This window comes from Branchiostoma floridae, chromosome 2, assembly GCF_000003815.2.
Source record: "Branchiostoma floridae strain S238N-H82 chromosome 2, Bfl_VNyyK, whole genome shotgun sequence".
NCBI lineage: Eukaryota > Metazoa > Chordata > Leptocardii > Amphioxiformes > Branchiostomatidae > Branchiostoma > Branchiostoma floridae.
In genome coordinates, this window is record NC_049980.1 from 16087236 (window position 1) to 16094227 (window position 6992).

Below are 6992 nucleotides of genomic sequence, written 5' to 3' on the forward strand. Positions count from 1 at the left end.
GTCATCAACAAGCTGATTTCATCATCGCTTGGACGCCAGTGATGCAGTAAAGTATCGGTTGATACTGGGTTTCATTCTACGATTAGGAGGACTTTTCCAAGAAATTACTAGGTTCGTGCAACTTCTAAATCACATATTCCACGTATTCTACTCACGTTTTTCAAGGCTCTTACTGCTCACTTTGTACTTCGAAAATAGTTCTGGCCACTCAAAAACCGACATACGCACAAGTTGAAACTACTGTATTCAGAACCTGTTTTACGTGTTTGATAAAGAGACTTTGGGCGTCGAGAGGACAAACAATTTGACAGACGGATGATCTTCATTGGCGTGGAAAGCCCAATCCCCTGACATCTGACATGATGGGGCGCACGAGCTCCAACCCGCTGGTGATTAGGATTCCGAACACTCCTGCCAGTCACAACAGACGGGCGAACACCGCCCTCGGTATGTAGTCAAGGCTGTATTGTCGATCATTGTTGTAACGTTACCATTACACTGAAAAACTGTCACCATCATGGACAGCCTCTTACAGGTTTGAGAAAGGATGCATTCAAGATGTTAACGGTATGCAGCTGTCTGGATTCAATCGGCAGCCATGTAAGGTACGTCTTGATGCAGCTTGATGTTTTGTGCCTAGTTTTGCTGCCACATCTTTGCATCTGAGGCATTTCAATTGGTCACTACTATCCTTGTTGGTCACTGGAACTGTGGCAATGCATTGTTTTAGTCTTTTAAGAATGTTGATCTTGGGAAGACCAGATTTCCTTTCTCCTGAATGTATTAGCTCTCTCGAGAATCATCAGATCTTATTGATTCAATCATCATTTTTGATAAATTACAGTCATTTGAAGCCGGCTTGACCACGATCATTTAAAGGACATTTTGATTGACATCAGTTGTTCCACTTGAAGCTAACGGTTTAGATTCGTGGTATACGGCAATGCCTATACTGCGGCAATGGGTAAATAATCGTTTTTACTTTTTCCCACGCCATAAATTCCACCACCCCTATTGTCGTAGGAGCCCCTTGTGGCCCACGTCTAATCAATATCTTTAAAATCTCAAACCACAATTGTTGGCTAAAATGCCCACTGATCTTCATTGACCTCTCCGTCCAGCTAGAGCATTAATCAACTGCTTGGTCAGATGCGTTCTGACAAACGTTTGGTGGTGGTCCCGACACTAGCCGTCAATTGGGAATGCTGCAGGGGTAAAGGGCATTACTTTTTAATCTATATAGGTACATGGGTGGTGCACTTGCCTATGTGAAAGGACAGCATCAGATCGTCCACGAACACCATTGCCGTAAGGTGAACGCCGAGCGGTCGCACAGCGACCAGAATTGGAGTTGTGTGAACCTTGGTTTCGTAATAAGAAATGCGATGCGATATCTAAAAGTTTTATTCAAAAGACAAACTACACATTACGTTTGAAAGATCCGTTCTTCATCTATGAAATTCATAGAACAATCTGTCAAATCTTTGATCTCGGCGCGGTCGCAGCCTCTAGTGGAAATGGAGTGTAATGAATGGTGAGTGCTTTGTTCAAGTCGGATAAGACATTGTGAGACGCGTGACCTTAGCTGGGCCTTCAATATGTCGCCACCCAGGCTGATGCATTACGGGTGCAATAATAGGGTGGTTCGTAGTACAGTGGACCTTTCAGTTCATGGGACGACTTGTCATGACTGATAAACGTCATTTAGGCTGGAATCTTCACTCAGGACATGAGGGTCTTGATCCTCGTAGGCAACGTATATAGAAACAGAAATCTAAAACAGAAACAAACAAACAAAAGCAATTTTTTTTCAGATATGTCGAGTGTATCGTATTAGTCGGCTATGATGACCTCTGTCAAACTATCTCTGGTCATGATTCCCGCGCAATTGCCCGGCATGCAGGCGCTTTGTTTAGAAATGCATCTTCGAACCGCTCAAAGTGTACTTTTTTGGTACCGTTGCATTTTGCAAATGCCAGCACTTTTGCTCTTGTCAAACACAAACTATTGACAGATATACGTAGACAGTTGGTAGACTGTAGTTAAGTGCGCACCGTCTGCATCAGTACAAGTTCCAACTTCCAACACCCGATTATAAACACCTGCCTTTGTGGTCATTAGTCTCCAGACAGATCCATTCTCCTAATCGATGGTGACATTCCTGTCTGCCACCTTAATGAATTAAAACATCAGAGTCTATTTCACACCTAATAACTTTCGATTTCTTTCTTTCCCATAGAGCCCCATACTGACGCCGCTGTTGATGCCGGCTTCATTGTTACTTTCATCAGAAGGTCATGTTTTCAGTCGCGTTCGTGTGTGTGTGTCAGCATAGATGGATTTGTCTCTATATTTGATAAGTTGAAAGGTCTTGATAAGACCTCGAAATTACTAGTATTAGATTCCCCACCCCTAGCGGCTTGTTATGGTACTGCAATGATACTTCCTGTTTTTGTATCTTTAGATTCAGATCTGATGTTGATACAGCGTTGATGGTGATGTTTCTATCCTTTTAGATGCCGTTATTCATGACGGTGTTGATGCACCACAGAACACTAACTCTCTTATGTCAAACAGGATTGCGCTAGTGATACTCCTGGCGGTTTGAAAATGTATGTCTATTACCGGTATTGGAATAGTTGTTCCTGATTAAACAGATCCTAGGGTGTAATCTATAAAAATACGCGCTTGCAAGACCGGAAAAGTACGACTATTAGGATCGCATTGATTGAAAAGTCAATAAATCCATACCGAGTAGGGTCATGACCGATTCGGTCTATGAGGATTTCAATAGATTAGACCAGGACAAGGAGACTGGGGAAACTGCCAGGGGATACCTTCCACTGTGGGACTCTGATGGGCATTAGACATGGATCTAAGAAGGCTGTATCGGCATTCTGGTTGACAGAGGAATCAAACTTTATTGATACTTTTGTTACCTTCATTATATATCATCACTGTCTTATTAATTTCTCCAAGGGCACATCTTACGATGATCTGCATGAACAAGTGCGATTGCATGTTAGTTTATACTACTTTGGAGTATTTTAAAAGAAATTGCAGACATTTCTGATTAATGATTCTAATGAGGTTGCTGAAGAAGAGAATTAGATGGTAGATAACACATTTCTTGTTCTCTGAGCTCACCACCCGACGATCTAACAAATAAGTCCCTCATTGGTCTGCTGAAACGGCCTTTGGGGCGTGCCATCAATAAGGTTGGGTGGTTTTGATCGGTAAGGGGCATCCTCTTTATATTTATGATAGAAGTCAGAGATCAGTGAACCTCATTATTGAGGCATGTGGAGGAGGATGCAAACGAAGTCATAACATCACAACAGCCACAAAGTTATAGAGTTTAAACAAATAGCTGGGCCTTTCAACCTGCACAAAGAGGTCGCTGATGCTTCAAACCTTTTTGGATATTAACTTCTCCATCCTGACCTGAGGGCCCTTCTTCGCCTCCTTTACTAATTTACATGTACATTTAAGGGACGAGGGTCAACTAAGGCTCTTAACCTTGCTTAACCCCTGTGGCAACGCAATAGATTATCAACCGGTATCATTACTTAGATGTCTCTGCTCGGATCGACAACGAACAGAAACACCATCCATCTCTAGTAAGATTGTTCTCACATGTAGTGTACCTACTTCCTAGGGGTCCTGTCAAGTCTGCGAAAGCATATTCGTGTTACAGCGTGATATATGAAGTATTGCACTTCAATAAGGTCGTATGAAACATTGGCATTGCCTGTAATCGCTTAATTTCTAATTAACCAGCTGCAGGATTGCTGGAATTCGTAAGCACTTTCCTGAACTGCATCCCTTTCCACTTCATCACAATACAAAACAGGGCTACGTACTGTGATAAAGTTAAAAAGAGGAAGCGCCATTTTCACCTGGGACCTCATATCTACTTCTTCGAATATCAAGCCGGCATATTCTATTAATGGTCGATATGACAGGCTATGCTTTCAACTATCACTATCATTACTTACCCAAATGCCACCACGCCAGGGACGGCAACACTAGGGTATGGAATCCGGTGGGAAATCACATGGCTGGACAGGCTAATATACACCAGCCTGCCAAACCTCGGCTGTTTCATAAAATGCTTATAATGAAAAGGAGTCATTTTTCCGGGGGCAGGTATTACAGGCCAATAATTCTGAATATCCCGGCGATCGATGTCTACTGGAAAGTCGTGATGGGGTTTAGTCCTACACTCGGAGGGTCTAAGATGAGAAAATAACACCGCTTAAAAAGACGATATACGGATAAAAGAACTAAAGATTAGCCCGCCTCGTCCATAATGTGTCGAGATCTATGAAGTTTGACATAAATTGATGGGGTATTTTGGACGGCATTGCTCGGCAGACTAGCACAATAAGCAAATGATTATCGCAGTAGAAAGGCATCTAAACATGTGGGCATATCCTCAGTCAGCAAGAACAGCATATCTCTTAGCGATTCTAAATCTATTGTACTAAGTGGTCATCTATAGATAATCTAAATAGTTATTTAAACCCGACAGTGTTCCAAGTTGGGTTGACAATATGGCGATTATTTTGTGATCAACCTGTCAGAATTGTGAGAGATGAGCCGTTCGTTAGTTTGGATTCTCCTGTCGTTTTCGACAGATGAGCAGGCAAACAATCACTTGCCGAGCTTCGGCGACCTGTTTGCTTGACCTGCACATATGCATGACTTTGCAAGGTGAAGGAGGGGTGGGCAAATCCTTTTCCACATTCTGGTCTACTGATATAGACATGTAAGACGGCCCTAGCAGATGCAGCTTTGTTTGAGAGATGTGTATACCCTTATGGAATACCCTTTAAGTTTAACTAACAGCATTAATGTTGCCTTCAGTACACCAGTACCGGGACATTAGTTCGCAACAATAATGCCCGGTTTATAGTTGTCCACGTCGCACAAATCCCACCAAACTCTATGTATTACTTTCCTACCTACGTTGGTAAATGTGTGCTGTGACCTTTTCTGCAATAATCACTTGAATTGCCTTAATACTTGTATTTATATTTATAGAGTTGGACGTACAGTACTGTTGTTGTCAACTCCTGTCGTCATGAAGTATCTTATGCCTGGCCGCGATTTACTGTTTGTGCCTTTCTGACATTCCGAGAAAGTTTCCTCTGCAGCCTACTTAGCCCCTTGGTGCAATCATCTTATCGACCCCTGTGGTCCAACATCGGGTGATAACCTGCATTATTTACGTATCTTGTTACAGCCGAGCGATTATTATCTGTTCTCTGCGCCTCTGTTCGACCGCTCACAGGGTGATACCATAAAGTACAATCAGCCCTTGTAACATACGTACACATGATGTATCTAGCGAGTAGTGTTGCCGCGTGAAACCAGTATGTGGTGAGTCGTTAAAGGGAGGGCGGTTCAATGTCATGAATCATACCAAGAAATCGATATATTACAAAGCGGTGCACTTGAATCCCGCCGGCGATTGCAGTTAGTGGGAGGCAATGCCATGGAAGAGAGTGGAAGTCGGCACGTGTTTGGCCAACCGTACTTCTAGGCATGAGTTATACTGACCGGCCGTGTTCGAGTTTGGAACTTGCATGTGGTCGATTTGGCCGGGAACATAATAAAGTCAGACGCCAACTGGGACTGGAGAGAGTTTTAGCCCCACTAACTTCACTTAATACATTACATTGCAATGCAATATCACTCAAATTGTAGCCAATGTGTAGCCATTGTGCAGAAAGCACGTGCAAGAAACAGATTTTTTTAACAATTTGTGCATCTAACGTTACGCAATCTATACAATACAAAAGCTACCCAAACAACTGGATGAGTTTTGTCTTTCGTCAGTGACATTACCTGGATGTTTAGCTTTCATCGACGTGTAATTATCAACAGTTGAAATCTGTGGAATCTGCTCATTTTACATTTTTGCCCTTTGGTGGGCCTATCGTTGTGCTCATCATTCTTCTTGTCTTGAACATGACATAATCTGCTAACGCTTAACTTGTTCCAAAAATGCCATGTATCCTTGCTTTACTACTGCTAACTTTTTGGTCGATTCAAAGTCTGACAGCTTGATACATGTCGACAATTACACGCAAAATAAACTTCAAATCGACCGTAAACTTACCTTCTATAGGGAATTAATCAATCGACCGAAAGCTCATACTGGCTGCACACAGGATACAACAGATAGCAGTCGTAGTGCGGTCGTAGTGTGGTCGCAGCGCGATCTCCGACCTGCTGGAATGGGGTTGGGGGAGTTGTCTACTGTATAACAGACATGTCGGAAAAGCACTCATCATCTCTAACAATGATCACATTATCTGTATCATCGCGCTTTCTCTCCGGTTCCCAATCTTCATTTGTTAGGGCCTCAGAGACTGCCGATTTTTTAATCATCCTCGATTTTTGAGGCGTGGAGATAATAGTATGTCTTTATAGGGATCGATTTCGAAATGAATACCTAACTCATACTAGTACTTCTGAACACCTTCTCAAAACATAACATTTTATATAAGTCCGTACTGTTCATATTTCTTGTCAGTGTGATGTCTTGTCAATTTGACTCGGTGAAAACGGAAAAAGAATAACTTGACTATTTTCTCTATTTTCATTCATTCATTCATTCTTTGTCTTGGTTCAAGGATAAATCATTACCCGCAGGATCATTGGAATACTGAGCTCATCCATATGATGAAATTGACATTCTGTTCAGCTAAACCTATCTTTGTAACTCGAATTCAATTTAGCCCTTGATAGACGCAATCTAATGCAGACAGGGTAAGTGGAGGCGCATCGAGTGCTTAATGATCATTCAACAGTTGTTTGGACGCGTCGTGCTGAACGCGCGCCACCTCTTGGGGGGGTAGAGAGTCTGTTTCACACGTGTGTATACATTCAAGTCCGTATTGAAGTCCGTATGGAATTTTCAGTCTCTACCACGGTCAGGAATTATGTAGAAATACGACCATACAGACACATAACATGCCAGA